Genomic DNA, 21,007 nt, shown 5'->3' on the forward strand with positions numbered 1-21,007 from the left:
ATTGGAGGTGCAGAACCTTTTTTTTTTTGGAGGTGCAGAGTCTTAACCAAGGACTGCGAGGGAAGTCCCCATTGTGCCATATTTTAGATTCCTCATACAAGTGATATCATATGGTATTTGTCTTTTCAACTTACTTCACGTAGTATGATCTAGGCCCATGTTGCCTCAAATGGTGTTATTTCATTCTTTTTTATGGCTGAATAGTATTTCATTGTGTGTGTATGTGTGTGTGTGTGTATATACCACATCTTCTTTATCCATTCATGTGTCAGTGGACATTTAGGTTGTATCTGTGTCTTGGCTTTTGTAAGTAGTGCTACTTTGAACAAAAGGGTGCATGTGTCTCTTTGGATTACAGTTTTTTCCAGGTGTATAGCCAGGAGTAGGATTGCTGGATCATTTGGTAATTCTACTTTTAGTTTTCTGAGGAACTTCCATACTCTTTTCTGTAGCGACTGTACCAATTTTCATTCCTACCAACAGTGTAGGAGTGTTCCCTTTTCTCTACACCCTATTCAGCATGTGTTATTTGTGTGTGTATATATATATATTTAGGTGCAAGGTCATAGTTATTGCACACAGGGTCTTCACTCTGTTGCAGCATACCAGATCTTTAGTTGTGGCATGTGGAATCTAGTTCCCTGACCAGGATCGAACCCTGATTCCCTGCGTTGGGAGTGGACCACTGGAGAAGTCCCTGAGCTCCACTTCCTGATCGGAATTGCTGCAAATAATCTATGGCCATGTTTAACCTATAACACTGGGCATTCCTTCTCCTTGTTCCTCTTCTTTTTGTCGTCTTGCTCTTTCTCCCTCCTTTTCTCACCTCCCTTCCTTCCTTCAAGTTAAGTGGATAGTTTGTGGATTTTAAAAAATTACCTTGCCTTGCCTTTTTCTTGAAATTCATGTTAGAACAAAGCTTATGTGGTTAAAGGATTTCTTCTGTGATTTCTTGGTGTGGCCAAGGACCAGATATTTTTAGGTCTTGACTTTGTAGCTTCTTTTCAAATTACCTTAGTGATACCAAATATCTCTTAATGCAGGAGAGGTTAGTTTTTTCTTCAGGCGATTTTGATCTTTTTAAAAAATCCTTTTATTTGTAATTGCTAAGGTTTAACGTTCTAGTCCTTTTAGGGTCTCTGTTCCCAGCCATTCAGTCATTCAGAAGTTACTTGTTAGTCATCCAGAGTTCCTGAACTGGGGCTGAAATGGCAACTTTTTTCCATGGCGCTCATTGAAGTCAAGAAAGGAAGGGTTCCCTATCAGGAGAAGGTGTCTGGATTGCAGTTGTCTTGAGTGGACAGTGTTTTTCACATGTGAAATCAGTAAGAATGTTGGGTAAGGTGCAGATGTCAGTGACCTGTCAGCCCATCAGGATAAATCAGCTCAAGTCCTAAATGAGGTGACAATGTCAGCACAATGAGCCCCTTGCCCTGAGTTTATTGGGCCTCTAGTTAAGGTAGCTGTCATAGCCCTTATTTTAAAGAAAAGTCAGAGTATTTGTTCAAGATTCAGCTGACTTTAAACATTATTTATTTTGGAGGGGGAAGGTCACTTTCAGTATAGATGTACCATTGAAAGTGACGTGTGGCTGTTCTTCAGATTGTAGCCATTTTCATGTGCCCAAGTGTTACAGTTGTTTACATCTTTTAAACTTGTCTCCAGGTGACTAGAGGCAACAGGTGACTGTTTCTCTGAGTAAGTTTAATTAATTGTCTTGAGTCCCAGACAAGTAGATTTGTTAACTATAGTTTCTGATTTATCTGTTGCCCAAATAGTGATAATTTGATAGGAATAGGAACTCAGAGGTGGCATTTTATTGTGAAAGATGGATATTGGTTGCTAAATGCAGCTAATTGGAAGGCTGGGACAAAGTATCTGTTTTCCTGGTGACAGGGTCATTATTTAGGCTTTACAGAATGTGCCACTAGTCTGATGACTAAACTAAATCTCCCTACTCCTGTGAGGAGTGCTTCACAGAACTCTCATCAACTATGATACTCTTACAAGGATTTGCGACTTGGTTCAGATTAGCCTGGTTGTTCTGCTCTTCCTCAGTGCAGTACTAGTGGCCAGATTTTTGGTACTTGCTGCTGCCTGAGAACTTTGGATCTGAACCCCAAAGACCTAGAGAACTGTGTTGCCAGATAAGATTGCATCTATTTTTTGAGTGCAGATTTTACTTTCAGAGGTACCTTCTCTCTTCCAGAAAGGAAGAGAGCTTTTTGAGAATACAGGGCAGATTGTTAGAATGAAGAGAACATAGGGTTTTGAAGCCTGGTTGGTTTTTTGGCTGTAGAAATAAGTTTTAAAAAGCCGAACACCTCAGAGATAGTACCTGGCTTTGTAAGTGAATCAAACAACTAGAAAACTGTTCCAGTGTTTATTGTGTGTGAGACACTATTTGGCATTGGAGGTACAGATATGAAAAAGACACATAAGACTTCTGCCTTCAGAGAGCTTACATTTCCTTGTTTGAGAACTTTGATAAAGAAGAAAATAAAGATATAAGATAATTAGAGAGTATAGTGCTGAAGAAAATTGATATGGTGATGTGATTTGAGAGTAAGAGGATACTTTAAATTGTGTGGTCAGATCTCTTCATAGTGACATATGAACTATTATTTGAAGGGGGGTTAGAACCAGCATTTCCTGATGGAAGGTTACTGTTCTGAGCAGGAGGAACAACAAAAAAAGGACTTATGGGGAGTATGTGGTTTGGTATGTTCAAGAATAGGCAGGGCCAGGTTTTACAAGGCTCTGTAGACCTTGCTTGGGATGATGGAAAGCCATTAATGGAAGGAAACTGGTTGAACAAGGAAGCTAAGTGATCTGATATACATGTTAAAAAGATCACTCATAACATGTTGTAGATCAACTGTACTTCAATTAAAAAAGAAAAAAAGATCACTCTTGATTCTCTGGGAAGAACAGATAGCAGACTGCCCAGTACAGAAGTAGAAAGATCAGTTGAGAGGCTATTAGTGTAGTAGTATAGTGTTAGTCGCTCAATTGTGTCCAGCTCTTGGTGAGCCCATGGACTATAGCCCTGGGCTATAGTCTGTCCATAGAATTCTCCAGGTAAGAATACTGGAGTGGGTAATCATTCCCTTCTCCAAGGGATCTTCTAGACCCAGGGATCAAACCCTGGTTTCCTGTATTCCAGGCAGATTCTATTGCATTTGATTAAAAAATTACAGTTATATGGAGGTTGAAGTGGATGGATAGCAAAAAGGAATTCAACTTCTTTTAGAAAGTATTTCATTTTTAATTTTGATAGATTACAGTTTGGGCAAGAAAACCATCATAGCAATAAGTACTAGTGTGGGCTTTGAATTGTGTTGCTCTTGATTCTCTGACTCAGAGTTGGAAAGTGACTTTTTGGTGTGGCAAGGCTTCAACTTGAATCTCCTTTGCTCTCTTAAGCATAAGATACATCTGGGCGTGTCTTGAGGACCTTTAGGGAAAGGCAACCAGTAATTTCTTTGCATGAGGAAGAACAAGACATTTCGTGGGGAAAAAATTCACTGTGCAGGTAATTTTTCAGGACCAAGATTGGCGATGGGAAGGGCAGTATCCTCCAGTCATGCCTCCCAATCCTAACCAAACCACCACACATCTAATGCCAAAAGTCTGAGGGGAAGGGACTGTACAGAAACTGGAAGAGCTTTTTCATGGAAGTCTGTGTAAGATACTGAGAAGGTAGACTTAGTGATGTGATATTCATAAAATAGAGTTATAAAACAAAATGATGAATTGGAGATACTCCTCACTGTATAGATCTTAGGAGCGCTTAGGTTTGTTTGTTTGTTTGTTTGTTTTTGTTTTTTAGGGCTTAGGTTTTGGAGACAGGCTGGCTTGAGCATATTAAGGGTTCTGGTGGTGACTCTCAGCACCCTGGGTTCCTAAAGTGGATTCAGCAGCAACCAGCCCTCAGAGTCCTATAATAACAATAATAATAAATACTGCAGTTGGAGTGAGGAGATACTAAATTCTGTGTTTGTGATATTATTTCTGCTCAGAGAAGAAATTTTTTTCTCTGGCCACTCTACTTTTGCTTTGCATCTACCAAGACAGATGCTATTCTGCTAGCTCAGTTTCTAGATTTGTCTTGTGTAGAAGGATAATGGGTAAAAAAACAGCTGAAGTTCAAGGAGTAAGGCTGGATGAAAGTGGACGTTATTAGAAAGTAGACTAAGAACTGCTTATAAGTAGAAGGGATCAGCAGCGGGGGAGGAGCCAAATGACCAGTGTTTTACTGTGAATTAAAATAGGGGTAGATACCGAGAGTTCAGGGCAAAGTGAGGGTTATAAGAAATATTGTGAGCAAAAAGAATTGAGAAATAAAATATTAAGAAGCTGCTATGGATTTTTAAATAGATCTCTTTATTTTCTTTGAGAGTCTCAGTATATTAAGACTGAAATATTGCTTTTAACTTATCTTTTTTTTTTTTTTTTTTTTGAGGTTAGACTTGTTACTTATATGTGACACCATTCCAGCACTGAACTCATGGAGGCTGAACATTTATTCAGGTAATAATAGTTAACATTTATGAAACACTTTTTATGTGCCAGGCAACAAAGTGCTTACCCATGATCTCATTTAATCCTCACACAACCTGGGAGTGTTATCGTACCCATATAATGGGTGAAGAATTTGAGACTCATTGTATATCAAGATTGGATTCATCTGAATTTTAATTTTTAATTTTTCATTAAAAAATGCAAAAAGGCTACTGCAAAGTCAAAGTGAGAGATGTAGTAGCTTGGATTAGATGATGTTGTTATTCATTATCTGACATGAATATGAATATAAAATGGTTTTGATTGACTGTATAGTTCACCCCCATCTCCATAACTTTTCTCCATTGCTCAATACATCATACTTTCTGTTTGTCTTTAAAACAGTGAAAATATCTTTTGGTAAAGAAAAATTCAGTTTAGGATTTTTAACCTTAAAGCTTTTAAACTTTTTTTTTAAGTAGGTAAAAAGTTTATATTTTTTGATTAAATGTCTACAAAAGGTAAAAATCTATAATTGGGGCGTTCTTAAGAGGTGATAATACAGATTATAGTCTTTTTTATTGATTTTATCACACTTGGGGTACTATTCACAGATGTTTTCAAGTTTAAGGAACCTTATTAGAGTTTCTTGTAGGAGCTTTTTTTGGTGTATCTAAATGCTTATTTACAGATTATATTAACTGTGTACTTGCCAGAACTGACAGTTTCTAGCAGTACCGACTGAAGATCTGTCAAAATTGAAGATGGAACATGTCTGAAAATATAATATAGGTTAATGGAAGTGTTTTTACGTTTACAAAAATTCAAATGTGTATGCTACTTTGAGTGGTTCTCTCTGTTTAATTTTGCGAAGAGTTGCCTGTACACTCAGCAAGGGAAAGTAAAACCACTTTATTAATGCCTTATCAATTATTGAGTGGCCAGCAGGAATACATTGTCCTCTCATAGTTTTCAAAAAAGAGCTTAATTGAGGTTTTTAAAAATTGACATACAGTAAACTACATATGAAAATACACAATTTGTTAAGTTTTGACGTGTGCTTATCATGAAACTGTCACCACAGTCAAGGCGTAATGAATATATTTAATCACCCCTCAAGTTTTCTTATCCCCATTTGTAATTCTCCTAACTTCTGTGGTCTTTGGACAACCACTGATCAATTTTCTGTCAGTATAGAATAGTTTGCAGTGCCTAAATTTTATGTAAATGGAATCATAAGTGTACGCTGTCATATTTAATTATTTTTGGTTTGGCTTTTTTTTTTAAGTTAATTATTTTAGATTCATATATGTTGTATGTATCAATAGTTCATTACTTATTATTTCTGAGTAGTGATCTTTTGTATAGCTGTAGCACAATTTGTTCATTCATTTACTTACTGACAGACATTTGGATTTATTCCAGTTTTCAGCAGTTACAAATAACGCTATGCTGTGAATATTTGTATACAAATCTTTGTGTGCACTTAGACTTTATTTTTCCCTCTAAGTTAATTTCTTCCTTTTTTTTTTGAAGTGAGTTCACATAGCATACAATTAACAATTTTAAAGTATACAATTAATGGGTATTTAGTATATTTACAGTGTTCTGCAATCACTAACACTTTCTAGATTCAGAACTTTGGTTATTCCATGAACCACCCCGGCCTCATTAATCTTTTCCCATTCTCTTTTCCCCCCATCCTTTGGTAACTTCTAATCTGCTTTCTGCTGTTATGGATTTGCCTAGTCTGGACATTATAATATGAAAGGAATCAGACAGTTTGTGAACTTCTGTGGCTGGCTTCTTTCATTTAGCATAATGTTTTTATGGTTCAGGTATCCCTGATAGCTCAGTTGGTAAATAATCCACCTGCACTGTGGGAGACCTGGGTTTGATCCCTGGGTTGGATTCATCCAATTTGTAGCGTGTATTAGTACTTTGTTTCGTGTTTAGGCTGTGCCACATGGCTTTTGGAATTTCAGTTCCCTGACCAGGGATTGAACCTGAGCCACAGCAGTGAAAGCCTGAAATTCTAACCACTAGGCCACAAGGGAACTCCCAATACTTTGTTCTTCTTTATGACTGAGTAATCTTCTGTTGTGTGGTGAATATATCTTATTTTGTTTATCCATTCATCAGTTGGGGGACTTTTAAGTTATTTTCCACGTTTTGGGTGGAAATATGAATAATGCTTGTGTGGAAATATGTTTTCATTTATCTTGGCTATATACCTCAAAGTCTATTTGCTGGATCATAATGGCAACTCACTCCAGTATTCTTGCCTGGAAAATCGCATGGACAGAGGAGCCTGGCAAGCCACAGTCCATGGGGTTGCAAAGAGTCAGAGACAACTGAGTACACGTGCACCACAGTAACTCGACGTTTAACTTGTTAATGGACTGTCAGATTGCTTTCAAAGTGGTTGCACTATTTTACATTCCCACCAGCAGTTTATGAGAGTACCAGTTTGTCTGTCCTTATCAAACTTCTTCTTATCTGACTTTTTGAGTTTGGCCATCCTAGTGGATGTGAAATAGAATCTCATAATGGTTTTGATTTGCATTTTCCTGATTACTAGTGATGTTGAGCATCTTTTCACTTACAAGTTGGCCATTTGTATATCTTTTTTGGAAAAATGTATATTTAAATTCTTTATTTTTTAAAAAATTGGATAACTTGTCTGTTTTTTACTGAGTTGTAAGAGTTCTGGGTACAAATTCCTTATCAGATGCATGATTTGCAAATAGTTTTTCCATGGGTTTTGTTGCATTTTCTTGATGGTATTGTTTTGTTTAAAATATTTATTTATTGCTGCATTGAGTGTTAGTTGCAACACATGGGACATTCATTGTGTCATGCAGGAGCTTTCGTTGCAGCACACAGACTCTCTAGTTGTGGCATGTGGGCTCTGGTATGTGCGGGCTCAGTAGTTGTGACGTGGGCTTAGTTGCTCTGTGTCATGTGGGATCTCAGTTCCCCAATCAGGGATCTAATCCACGTCTCCTGCATTCTTCACCACTACCACCAGGGAAGTCCCTTGATGGTATTGTTCATAGACAAGTTTTAAATTTGATTAAATCCACTTAATCTATTTTTTAAATTTAAATTTATTTTGATTGGAGACTTAATCTATTTTTTTGATTAAGTGGATCTTAATCTATTTTTAGCTCTTACATTTAGGTCTGTGATCCATTTTGAGTTAATTTTTGTGTATGGTGTGAAGTATGGTTCTAACTTTTATGTATAGATATTTACTTGTCTCATTATTGCTTGTTGAAAAGACTTGCTCAGTTGTGTTCAACTCTTTGCAACGCTATGGACTGTAGCCCACCAGCCTCCTCTGTATGTGAGTATTCTCCAGGCAAGAATACTGGAGTGGGTTGCTGTGCCCTCCTTTGGCCTGTTGGATTGATTGTCTTGGTACCCTTGTCAAAAATCAGTTGACTGTACATGTAAGGATTTATTTCTGGACTTTCAGTGCTATTCCACTACAATACTGTTTTGATTACTATAGCTTTGTGTAGTTAGTTGAACTTGGGAAATGTGAGTCCTCCAATTTTGTTCTTTTTTCTAAGATTATGTTGTTTGTTCTAGGTTCCTTGCATTTCCATATGAATTTTAGGATCAGTTTGTCAGTTTATGAATAAAAAAGCCAGCTAGGATTTTGATAGGGATGCTTTGAATCTGTAGATCAGTTTTGGGAGTGTTGCCATCTTGACAGTAACATACATTCCTTGGTATGTAAAACACGCATACTGCACAACGCTTCAGTTGTGTCCGACTCTGCAACCCCACGGACAGCAGCCCACCAGGCTCCTCTGTCCACAGGATTCTCCAGGCAAGAACACTGGAGTGGGTTGCCATTTCCTTCTCCAAAACATACATATCATCAAGGTAAGTCGCTTCAGTCATGTCCAACTCTTTGCAACCCCATGGACTGCAGCACGCCAGGATCCCCTGTCCTTCACTAGCTCCAGAATTTGCGCAGATTCACGTCCAGTGAGTCAGTGATGCTATCTGACCATTTAATCTTCTGCTGTCCCCTTCTTTTGCCTTCTATCTTCCCCAGCATTAGGGTCTTTTCCAATGAGTTGGCTCTTTGCATCAAGTGGCCAAAGTATTGAAGCTTCAGCTTTCGCATCGGTCCTTCCAGTGAATATTTAGAGTTGATCAAGTTTACATCTAAGTATTGTTTTTTAAAAATGCATTTATTTTTGGCTCTGCTGGACCTTTGTTGCTGCACGGGCTTTTCTCTAGCTGCTATGCTTGGGTTTCTCATTTCCGTGGCTTCTCTTGTGGAGCATGGGCTCTCTAGGGCAAGTGGGCTTCAGTAGTTTCAGTTCCTGGGCTCTAGAGCACAGCCTCAATAGTTGTGGTGCATGGCCTTAGCTGCTCCACGGCATATGGGATCTTCCTGGAACAGGGGTCAAACTTGTGTCTCCTGCATTGGCAGGCGGATCCTTTACTGCTGAGCCACCTTTTTTTTTTTTAATTTGAACTTTATTTGGCCATTGTGTCCAGTTCCAATATTGTGGTAGAAATGCCTGAAGAACTGTCACCATGTGATTCAGCTCAAATATCCTTGGCTGTCTCCCCGGTTCTCCCTGGCACAGGCCTCAGGCCACCCTGGACATCACAGAGCAATAAGGGCCCTGGCTTGGGGAAGGAGGGGGCTGCTGGGCTTATCCTGGCTTGTTTTATTTTTCTTACTACTGTAAATAATTTTTTCCCTTAACTTCACTTTTGGGTTGTTCATTGCTTGTGTATAAAATGCAATCAAGTTTTGTATATTGACCTTGTATCTTGGAACCTTGCTTAACTTGTTTACTAGTTTTTAGTGGATTCCTTAGGATTGTCCGGATACAAGATCATGTTATCTGCAAATAGAGATAGTTTTTACTCCTTTTCCAATCTGGGTGCTGTTTCTTTCTTCTTAATGTCTTATTGTCCTAGCTAGAACCTCCAGTGCAAAAGTGGATGTCTTTGTCTTGTTACTGAGCTTAGGATAAATGCATTCCATCTGTAAGTAGGATGTTATGTATGAGGTTTTGCAGATTTTTTTTTTTTAATGAAATTGAGCTATTTCCTTAGGATTGCTCTGAGGATTATAGTTGACATCTTAATTTATAACAGTGACATCTTAATTAATACCAACTCAATTACAATTGTGTGCAAAACTTTGTTCCTGTTCAGCTTTGTTCCCTCCCCTCTCTTTTGTGATATTACATGCAAATTATATCCTTTTATATTGCATGCCCATCAACAGTTTTATAATTATAGTTTTATTTGGTTTTCTTTGAAATTAGATAGACAAAGAGTTACATACAAAGCGTTTATACTATGTTTTATATTTACCTATATAGTTACTTTTACCAGTACTTTTAAGTTTTTTGTTTGGATTTGAGATATAGCCTAGTATCCTTTTATCTCAGGCTGAATGGCTCTCTTTGGTATTTCTTATAGACTAGATTTGCTGGTGATGAGTTCTTTCATTTTTATCTGGGAATGTAATTTCTTCTCTGATTTTGAAGGGTGGTTTTGCTGGATATAGAATTCTTGCTTGATAGTCTTTTTCTTTTAGGACTTTGAATAAATCTTCACATTGGTTTCTAACTCCCATGGTTTCTGATGAACTTTTTGGATATGCAGAGTTAGTGTTTTAAATCACATTTGAGAAAAATTTGGATACTATTTCATTAAATATCATTTCTTTCCCTTTCTCTCCTATCATGGGACTCCCAAAATGAATTGTTACATTTTGTGCTAAGACTTTGTTACTTTTTCTTTATTTTTTTTTCTTTCTGTTCCTCAAAATCTAGCCTAATGGACCCATCTTAAAGTTTGTTGATTATTTCTTCTTGCTCAGATCTCGTGTCAAACTCTCTACTGATGTTTTTAATTTCCATTATTGTAATTTCCGACTCCAAAATTTTCATTTGTGGTTCCTTTTTGTAATTTCTGTCTTTCATTCAGTATTCTGTTTTTGGTGAGACATTGTTCTCATAGTTTTTCTTTAGTTTTTTAGTCATAGTTTTCTTAGTTAAAAAAATTTTTTCCCTCCCTCTTTCCTTTTTGATCTTATTTAAAATGGCTAATTTAAAGTCTAATACCGAAATATAATTTAAACAGTTTTTTTGAAAATTAAAAAAATATATCTAAGTCCAGTGTTTGGGCTTGCTAATAAGTTTCTCTTGACTGTCATTTTTCTTGTGGGCCATACTTTCTGCTTCAAGGTAATGTTATATTGTTAAGAACTTTACAACAATGAACCTCTGTTTCTTCCCTCCTGGTCATACATTTACTTGTATATATAAATTGTATAATATATTTTAATTATTCTTGCTTTGAATAATTGGTTATTTTAAAAAGGGATTTAAGTAATGAAGGAATAATTTTTTATATTTACCCACATTGTTACCACTTCTGGTACACTTCATTCCTTTGTGTAGATCCAGATTTTCATGTTATACTCATTCATCCTGAAGGATTAGTACAGGTCTGCTGGTGATGAATTCTTTTAGTTTTTGTATGTCTGAAAAAGTTCTTATTTTGCTTTCATTTTTGAACAATATTTTCTGTGAATTTAGTATTCTTGGTTGGTAGGGTTTTTTTGTTTTGTTTTTTAAATTTCAGTCTTTTAAGATACCACTCCATTGTCTTCTGACTTGAATAGTTTCCAGTGAGAGTTCTGTTGTTATCTTCATCTTTGTTCCTCTATAGATCAAAAGTTCTTTTTCTTTGACTACTTTTAAGATTTACTCTGTATTACTTGTTTTAGATAGTTTGATAATGAGGTGTCTATTTTGTTCTTTGAGCTTCTTGGATATGTGTGTTTATAGTTTAATCCAATTTAGAAACTTGTAAGTTATTTCTTTAAATATTTTTTCATTTTCTTTGGAAATACCACTGGCACATACATTAGTTAATTTTAAATTATGCCACAGTTCACTGTGTTCATTTTAATTTTTTCTTCTGTTTTTGGTTAGTTTCTAGTCCTGTGTTCTCAAGTTTTTTCTCCTAATTTATTCTGTTAAAAATTTTAATCTGCTGTTAGTCTCACATAGTGTAGTTTTATCTCTAATATATCAGAGATTTTTTTTTTACTTCTTCTTCTAACATGCTTAGTTTCTTCTTTAGATTTTTGCATATATCAGTTCAGTCACTCAGTTGTGTCCAAATTGTTGCGATCCCATGGATTGCAGCATGCCAGACTTCCCTATCCATCACCAACTCCCGGAGCCTACTCAAACTCATGTCCATCACGTTGGTGATACCATCCAACCATCTCATTCTCTGTCATCCCCTTCTCCTCCTGCCTTCAATCTTTCTCAGCATCAGGGTCTTTTCCAAAGAGTCAGTTCTTTGCATCAGGTGGCCGAAGTATTGAAGTTTCAGCTTCAGCATCAGTTCTTCCAATGAATATTTGACTGGCCTGATCTCCTTGCAGTCCAAGGGACTCTCAAGAGTCTTCTCGAACACCACAGTTCAAAAGCATCAATTCTTTGGCGCTCAGCTTTCTTTATAGTCCAACTCTCGCATCCATACACTACTACTGGAAAAACCATATCTTTGACTAGACAGACCTTTGTTGGTAAAGTAATGTCTCTACTTTTTAATGTGCTGTCTAGGTTGGTCATAGCTTTTCTTCCAAGGAGCAGGCATCTTTTAATTTCATGGCTGCAATCACCATCTGCAGTGATTTTGGAGCCCCCAAAAATAAACTCTGTCACTGTTTCCACTTTTTTGCCATCTATTTGTGGTGAAGTGATGGGACTGGATGCTATGATCTTAGTTGTCTGAATGTTGAGTTTTAAGCCAACTTTTTCATTCTCCTCTTTCACTTTCATCAAGAGGCTTTTAGTTCTTCTTCGCTTTCTGCCATAAGGGTGATGTCATCTGCATATCTGAAGTTATTGATATTTCTCCCAGCAATTTTGATTCCAGGTTATGCTTCATCCAGTCTAGCATTTCTCATGAGGTACTCTGCGTATAAGCATCTGACTGCAGAGTTCCAAAGAATAGCAAGAAGAGATAAGAAAGCTTTCTTCAGCAATCAATGCAAAGAAATAGAGGAAAACAACAGAATGGGAAAGACTAGAGATCTCTTCAAGAAAATTAGAGATACCAAGGGAACATTTCATGCAAAGATGGGCTCAATAAAGGACAGAAATGGTATGGATCTAACAGAAGCAGAAGATATTAAGAAGAGGTGGCAAGAATACACAGAAGAACTGTACAAAAAAGATCTTCACAACCCAGATAATCATGATGATGTGATCACTAATCTAGAGCCAGACATCTTGGAATGTGAAGTCAAGTGGGCCTTAGAAAGCATCACTACAAGCAAAGCTAGTGGAGGTGATGGAGTTCCAGTTGAGCTATTTCAAATCCTGAAAGATGATGCTGTGAAAGTGCTGCACTCAGTATGCCAGCAAATTTGGAAAACTCAGCAGTGGCCACAGGACTGGAAAAGGTCCGTTTTCATTCCAGTTCCAAAGAAAGGCAATGCCAAAGAATGCTCAAACTATCGCACAATTGCACTCATCTCACGTGCTAGTGAAGTAATGCTCAAAATTCTCCAAGCCAGGCTTCAGCAGTATGTGAACCGTGAACTCCCTGATGGTCAAGCTGGTTTTAGAAAAGGCAGAGGAACCAGAGATCAAATTGCCAACATCCGCTGGATCATGGAAAAAGCAACAGAGTTCCAGAAAAACATCTATTTCTGCTTTGTTGACCTAGCCAAAGCCTTTGACTGTGTGGACCACAATAAACTGTGGAAAATTCTTCAAGAGATGGGAATACCAGACCACCTAACCTGCCTCTTGAGAAATCTGTATGCAGGTCAGGAAGCAACAGTTAGAACTGGACATGGAACAACAGACTGGTTCCAAATAGGGAAAGGAGTACATCAAGGCTGTATATTGTCACCCTGCTTATTTAACTTATATGCAGAGTACATCATGAGAAACTCTGGACTGGAAGAGACACAAGCTGGAATCAAGATTGCCGGGAGAAATATCAGTAACCTCAGATATGCAGATGACACCACCCTTATGGCAGAAAGTGAAGAGGAGCTAAAAAGCCTCTTGATGAAAGTGAAAGAGGAGAGTGAAAAAGTTGACTTAAAACTCAACATTGAGAAAACGAAGATCATGGCATCTGGTCCCATCACTTCATGGGAAATAGATGGGGAAACAGTGGAAACAGTGTCAGACTTTATTTTTTGGGGCTCCAAAATCACTGCAGATGGTGATTGCGGCCATGAAATTAAAAGACACTTACTCCTTGGAAGGAAAGTTATGACCAACCTAGATAGTATATTCAAAAGCAGAGACATTACTTTGCCGACCTAGGTCCATCTAGTCAAGGCTATGGTTTTTCCTGTGGTCATGTATGGATGTGAGAGCTGGACTGTGAAGAAGGCTGAGCCCCGAAGATTTGATGCTTTTGAACTGTGATGTTGGAGAAGACTCTTGAGAGTCCCTTGGACTGCAAGGAGGTCCAACCAGTCCATTCTGAAGGAGATCAACCCTGGGATTTCTTTGGAAGGAATGATACTAAAGCTGAAACTCCAGTACTTTGGCCACCTCATGCGAAGAGTTGACTCATTGGAAAACACTCTGATCCTGGCAGGGTTGGGGGCAGGAGAAGAAGGGGACGACAGAGGATGAGATGGCTGGATGGCATCACAGACTCGAGAGACGTGAGTCTGAGTGAACTCCAGGAGTTAGTGATGAACAGGGAGGCCTGGCGTGCTACGATTCATGGGGTCGCAAAGAGTCGGACACGGCTGAGCAACTGAACTGAACTCCGCATATAAGTTAAATAAACAGGGTGACAATACACAGCCTTGACGTACTCCTTTCCTGATTTTGAACCAGCCTGTTGTTCCATGTCCAGTTCTAACTGTTGCTTTGTGACCTGCATACAGATTTCTCAGGAGGCAGGTCATGTGGTCTGGTATTCCCATCTCTTCAAGAATTTTTCATAATCTGTTGTGATCCACACACTCAAAGGCTTTGGTGTAATCAATAAAGCATAAGTAGATGTTTTTTTGGAATTCTCTAGCTTTTTCAATGATCCAGTGGATGTTGGCAGTTTGATCTCTGGTTCCTCTGGATTTTCTAAATCTAGCTTGAACATGTGGAGGTTCATGATTCACGTAGTGTTGAAATCTGGCTTGGAGAATATATTTGCATATATAGTTATAATTTATTAATGTCTTTCTTTACTAATTCTATAGTCTACATTGTTTCTTAGTCACTTATCTTTTCATTAGGAAATAAGTGTAATTTATAAGAAGTTGCACATGTTCCATGTGTTTTTCACACAATTTCTCCTAGTGGTATCAGTTTGTATAATTATAGGAGCATATCAAGCTAGCAAATTGATATTGGTATAGTCTGCAGAGTTTATTCATACCTGATCAGCATTTTAGATCTATTCCTTTGTGTATGTTTGTGTGCATGTAGTTCTTACGGAATTTCGTCACCTGTGAATTTGTCAGAGTACAGAACAGTTTTATTCCCACAAGAATTTTTCTTGTTGCCCCTACCCTTTTTCTTTTGGCTGCACTGTGCAGCATGTGGGGTCTTAGTTCCCCAGCCAGTTCGCCGTGCCTTCTGCATTGGGAACGTGGTGTTAACCCCTGGACCACCTGGGAAGTCCCTGTGGCCCTTTTAAAACCACCCCTACCTCCCTCCACCCCACTCATAAACCTGAAACCCTGACAACCAATAATCTGTTCTCCATCTCTATAATATTGTCATCTCAAAACTTTTCTTTCGCATTTGCCACTTTTTAATTATTTATTTTTGGCTTTGCTGGGTCTTCGTTGCTGCTCATGGCCTTTCTCTAGCTGTGGTGAGCAGGGCTACTCTTCGTTGTGGTGTGAGCACTTCTCACTACAGTGGCTTCTCTTGTTGCAGAGCACAGGCCCTAGGTGCATGGGCTTCAGTTGTTGTGGCTCTCGGCCCCTAGAGTGCAGGCTCAGTGGTTGTGGTGCATGGGCTTAGTGACTCTTGAGGCATGTGGCATTTTCCCCAAGCAGGGATCAAACCTCTGTCCCCTGCGTTTGCAGGCAGATTCTTATCCACTGCGTCATTAGGGAAGTCCTCAGAATGTTATTTAAAAGGAATCATACGCCATGTAACCCTTTAAGATTGACCTTTTTTCCCCCTTACTCAGCATAATTCCCTTGCGATCCAAAAAAAGTTGTTGTGTGTATCAATAGTTCCTGTTGCTAAGCAGTGTTCCGTGGTATGGCTGTCCCAAGTCTGTTTAAACATTCACGTGTTGAAAGATTTTTGTGTTGGCTCCAGTTTTAGGCTATTGTGAATACGGCTATACATTCATGTACATGTGAACATTCATATACATGTTTTTGTATACTTTTTTATTTTTCTGGAATAAAGGTCCAAATTATAGTTGCTTAATAGCATGGTAACTGCATATTTCATTTCATAAGAAACTGCTCTACTTTCTTCCAGAGTGGCTGTGCCATATTATATTCCTACCAGTGATCTAGTTTTTCTGCATCCTTGCCAGCATTTGATATTGACAGTATTTTTTATTTTAGCCATTATGATAGATGTGTAGTAATATCTCACTGTGGTTTTAATTTGTATTTCCCTAATGGTTGATTTTCAATATGTCTGTTCATGTCTACTACCCTTTTTTTTTAATTTGTTTGTTTCTTTACTGTTGAGTTTGAGAATTCTTTATATATTCTGTATACAAGTCTTTTGTTGGTTATGTGGTTTGCAGATTTTTTTCTCCAATCTGTGGCTTACTCTAACTCTAGACTCCTTTGCTCTCTCAGGCTCTCACTCCTGTGTTCTCCACTTAGGAAGCCTGTAGGAACATGCCACTCTCTAGGCATTAAACTTAGGTAATATAGAGCTTGGTTGGGGCTTCCCAGGTGGCTCAGTGATAAAGGATCTGCCTGCCAACACAGGAGTCACAAAAGGCACGGAATCGATCCTTGGTTTGGGAAGATCTCCCTTCAGTAGGAAATGGCAACCCACTCCAGTATTCTTCCCTGAAAAATCCCGTGGACAGAGGAGCCTGACTGGCTACGGTCCATAGGGTGCAGAGTCAGACATAGACTGAGCACGCAGTATAATACAGAGCTCACCTTATTTTTTCCTCATCTCTCAGGAATCATTGTCCTTCATTGCCTCATGTTCAGTGTCTTAAACACCAGTGTTTTGCACATTTGTCTGATTTTTTAAATTATTTCTGCCAGGAATATAAATATCATTCCTGTTATTCCAAGTTAGTCAGAAGTGAAATCCCCATCCCACCCTCAGAATTTTCAATAATACTAGGAACATCCATTGTTATTAACTACTGTCGAAAAATTCCTTCCTTTCTCAGGTTGTTTTAAAAAGGGTGGGCATGAGGTGGGAATGGAGGCTAAATATAACTCAGACAAAAGATACTTCTGATGTTGTTCAGTGTCTCTTGAAGCTCAGGTCCTTTCAGAAGTTTGCGAATCAATCAGATACAGGTTTAGAGCTAGAAATAGGTCAGCTACCATAGAACACAATGATGATGTGAAAAGATTTTTGTGACACTTGTGTGTGATGATATATCCTTTCTTGTTCAGGTTTCTATTTGGATGTAATGCTAGATTCTGGATATTTTTGAATGTCTTTATTCTTATCCTTACAGTCCTTTTCTTGAAAGAATGACCATATATTTAAGATCATAGTTTCTTTTATCTAAAGGGTAGAGTTAACCAGTTTAAGAAGCTGCTTTTTAAGCTTAGGTGCATCTAGCTGGGTAATTCTCCTTTGACCTTTATTATTAGTGTTGGAGCTTATATCAGAGCTTTTGATGTTTTAATATGTATACAAGTGTTTCTTAAAGAGTGTACTCTGCATTTCAAAACTGCACTTGCTGATATAAAATTCAAAGAGATAAGCGTCGCCACAGGATCATGTAGCTATCAAACACTTGAAGGAAATACTTCTTTGGAGTTATTTTGTGGAATGAGGACACATTTCAGCAATTAGGTAACTGAGCTCTGGAAATCTAGAGCCACCTTTGGAATAGAGCTGTCTCTGCTTATGCTAGTCTCATTAGGAAAGTTTTACTTCTATTCCCAGTCTATTGCCTCTGCTGATGTACAGGGGCATAGCTTGGTATATTATTAGTCAGCTGATTTTCCGCAGTGTGTATCATGGATGCATTGCACAGAATGGTTACTCAGTGAGTGAGTACTTGTTGCATGAGTGAATGAATGCCTTTTCATTGAGTCATCTTTCCTTTTCTTTCTATCTCTATCCTTTTGATCATTTTTTTGGTCTGCATTTCCTCTAGAGGGTGGAGAGAGAAGGCAAAAAAGATGAACCAGAAATCATTGTTGTTTGTAAATAACTCAGATAAGGAAAGAGTACTGTATGAGAAGAAATTGAAACTCCTTCCTAAAATGAGGTTTTTGAATTAATACTGGATTTCACTTCTCTATTTTCTTGCCGTTACTAATGCTGAACTGGTGTTTTGCTTTTCTTCAGCATCCTGAGCAGCTTTTTTCTCTTTAGTTTATAGCTGGTGATAAGAGAACTCCATGGACTGTATAGTTCATGGGGTTGCAAAGAGTCAGACATGGCTGCGCGACTTTCACTTTCACCTCACTTTCACATGCTGCTTTAGTTTTCATTTTTATTTCTAATTTTTGTAACCTATTCTTTTCTATGTGGAGTTCTCTTCTACTTCTTTATTCCTTACATATTGGTGTATCCTGAAACCTCTGCTCGCCTTTCTAGGCTTTTCTGCTGTTAATCTGCCAATGTTCTCACCATGCACTCTCCCTTTAAAATCCAAGGTTTCAGCTCTGTCACAATCTGGTGGTCTAGTTATCCAGTTTCATCAGTGTAACTGCCTACTGGGCACTTTGTCAGTATATCACATATACCATGTTTTAAGTAGAGCTTTATTCTTTCTCTCTTTCTTTACAGACTGACTATTCTCCTTCAATATGCATATCTTAGAATACTGAGAAATGTCTGTCTACCCCGGTTGTTCTCAAACTTTTTGGTATTATAATGTCTTTACACGCTTAGAAATTATCAAAGCCTCCAAAAGAGCTTTTTTTTATGTAGGTTATATCTATCAATATTAATGTATTAGAAATTAAAACTGAGAATTTTAAAACACATTAGTTCATTTAAGTATGGTAATTAATCCATTACATGTTAACATAAAAGTGAACTAAATATTTTTCCCCACAACAGCAACAACATTTATAAGAAATGTGTCATTGTTTTTAATTTTTCCAAATAATTTAGTGTTGGGGTTAATAGAATACAGATGAGTCTCATATCTGCTTTTCATTCCATTAGTTGTGATATTATATGTCATGTAGCTTTTGGAAAATGCTCTTGTGTATCTTTGAGATACACGAAAAGGGTGAATAAGGTTTAACATGCTTATAAAAGTGGTTTTGATCTTGCATATTCCTTCAAAAAGTCATAGGAATTCCCATGCCACACTTTGAGAGCTGCTTTTGTCTCTGGCTGCCTGGATGTCCTCTTTGACTTCTCCCTATCATCACACTTATCTCCTGTGTCACCATGTCTTAATGATTCTGCCTGCTTAATGCTTCTTGGATCAGAGTCCCTTCATTCTCCAGCCAGAATGCTTATCTCATCTTTTCCCTAGTTAGTGTCTCTGCCTCTAGTTTATCTGCTTTCTTAACCCATTACTTTTGTAGCAAAAGTAATCTTTTTAAAATAGAAGTATAATCATGTGTCTCCTTTCTGGATGTCCTTTATAAGTTTCCCATTGCTTTAGTTAGTATACCAGATTTATATACATATATATATAAATATTTGGTTGTGCTGGGTCCATGTAGGACCTAGTTCCCTGCCCAGGAGTTAAACCTAGGGCCCCTGTATTGGGAGTGTGGAGTCTTAGCCACAGGACCACCAGGAAGTCCCACTACACAAGATATTTCATGAGCCTGTTTCCACTAACCTCTAACTTCTTTTGTAGCCACTTTTCTGTGAGTGTCTTATGGTATAGCTTTTTTTATGCAATACTTGCAGTTCTGAGAAAGCATCATGGTGACCCATATATCTTTGTTAATGATATTATTGTTTGTTGGATTTACATTATGTTCCTGGCATTATTCTTTGCATGTATTATCTCATTTAATCTTCACACAGTCTTCCAAATGAAATACTTTTACCATTTCATTTTATAGATGAAGAAACTGGAGTTTAGAGAGATTAAGTATCTGGCTTCACATCATCCAGTTGTTAAATATGGAATCTAGATCTGTTTCTCCATTTCCTCTGTTTTGCTGTTTTTCCTTGAGGATTAGGCTTAAGCATCGCCTCCTTCTGAAAGCCTTCCCTCCAGTGTGATTTAGATGACCGCTTCCTCTATTCCCATTTAACCTTGTGAGCAGCTCTAGCTAGCACTTAGCACATGAGAATTTACTTATTTGTCTCCTATACCATTAATTTTCCTAGTAGGTACAGGAAGGGAACTTCTTTCTTCTGGCATAGTCTGCATCCCAGAATATTTATCTCTAAAAGGAGAATGCATATTGAGGGCCTTAAAACCTAATGTCAGTCTGGACCTACTTAACTCTGTCCATTCTATACCAGCAAGGCCCTCAGTATCAGAGAAACCATAAAACAGTGAAGAATATTTCTATTTTAATTCTTCCAAATTTAAAAAATAGTGTCCCTGATCTTGTTTTGGTTTTTGTTGTTTAGTTGCTAAGTCTTTTTCAACTCTTTTGCGCCCCAATGGACTGTAGCCCACCAGTCTCCTTTGTCCATGGGATGTCCCAGGCAAGAATACTGGAGTGGGTTGCCATTTCCTTCTCCAGGAGATCTTCCTGACCAGGGATCAAATACACATCTTCTGCTTTGGCAGGCAGATTCTTTACCACTGAGCCACTGAGGAAAGCCCTAAGGGAAACTGAGGCACCAAGAAAATAAGTAACTTATCCAACATCACACAGTTTTTAAGTGGCAGGTGTGGAATTAGAAATCTCTAAAAACTATACTGTACAGAATACTGAATCCTTTTTACCCAGGATCTCATAGTACAGTCATTGTTAGGATAAAGGTAAGTGAGGACGAGAGGTAAAATTATATGGTGCAACTCTACTGTCATGATCTTATAAAGTGATGATTTACTATAGATTTTAAAAAATGTGTTTTCTTTCTAAAACACCATCTTTCTAGTATGAATGAAAGGATCTTTCATGTTATCTTGATTACAAAATTAATATCAGTATGAGCTTCCTGCCCAGTTTAATTCTTACTTTCCCAGTGAATAATAGCAACAAGAAGTCTCACATTTTAGTTGAGACTTAGAAAGCTGATAATCATATTTCTTCTCCTAGCAACTTACATTAGGTAATTCCAGAATCCTATTTTCTTAATTTATTTGAGAGATACATCTCCCCAACACCCCCCGCCCCATCCTTTAAGCATTGCTGTGGATGTTTAATTTTGAGAATGCTAATTAGCTTCAG

The 21,007-nt window shown here is 37.8% G+C and overlaps 1 protein-coding gene across 3 annotated transcripts in view; it reads left to right on the forward strand.

Annotated features, from left to right (window-relative positions):
* Positions 1-21,007, forward strand: part of R3HDM2 (R3H domain containing 2) — a 160,856-nt gene that overhangs the window by 42,725 nt on the left and 97,124 nt on the right. For 2 of the 3 annotated variants that reach the window (XM_068970703.1, XM_068970704.1), the window contains exon 2: positions 4,471-4,533. The gene's annotated coding sequence lies outside the window, so the exon portion shown is untranslated. Of the gene's footprint in view, positions 1-4,465; positions 4,534-21,007 lie in introns of all 3 variants that reach the window. The other variant, XM_068970702.1, reaches the window with a different exon arrangement.

The sequence above is a fragment of the Capricornis sumatraensis genome, chromosome 4, assembly GCF_032405125.1.
Source record: "Capricornis sumatraensis isolate serow.1 chromosome 4, serow.2, whole genome shotgun sequence".
Taxonomy (NCBI): domain Eukaryota; kingdom Metazoa; phylum Chordata; class Mammalia; order Artiodactyla; family Bovidae; genus Capricornis; species Capricornis sumatraensis.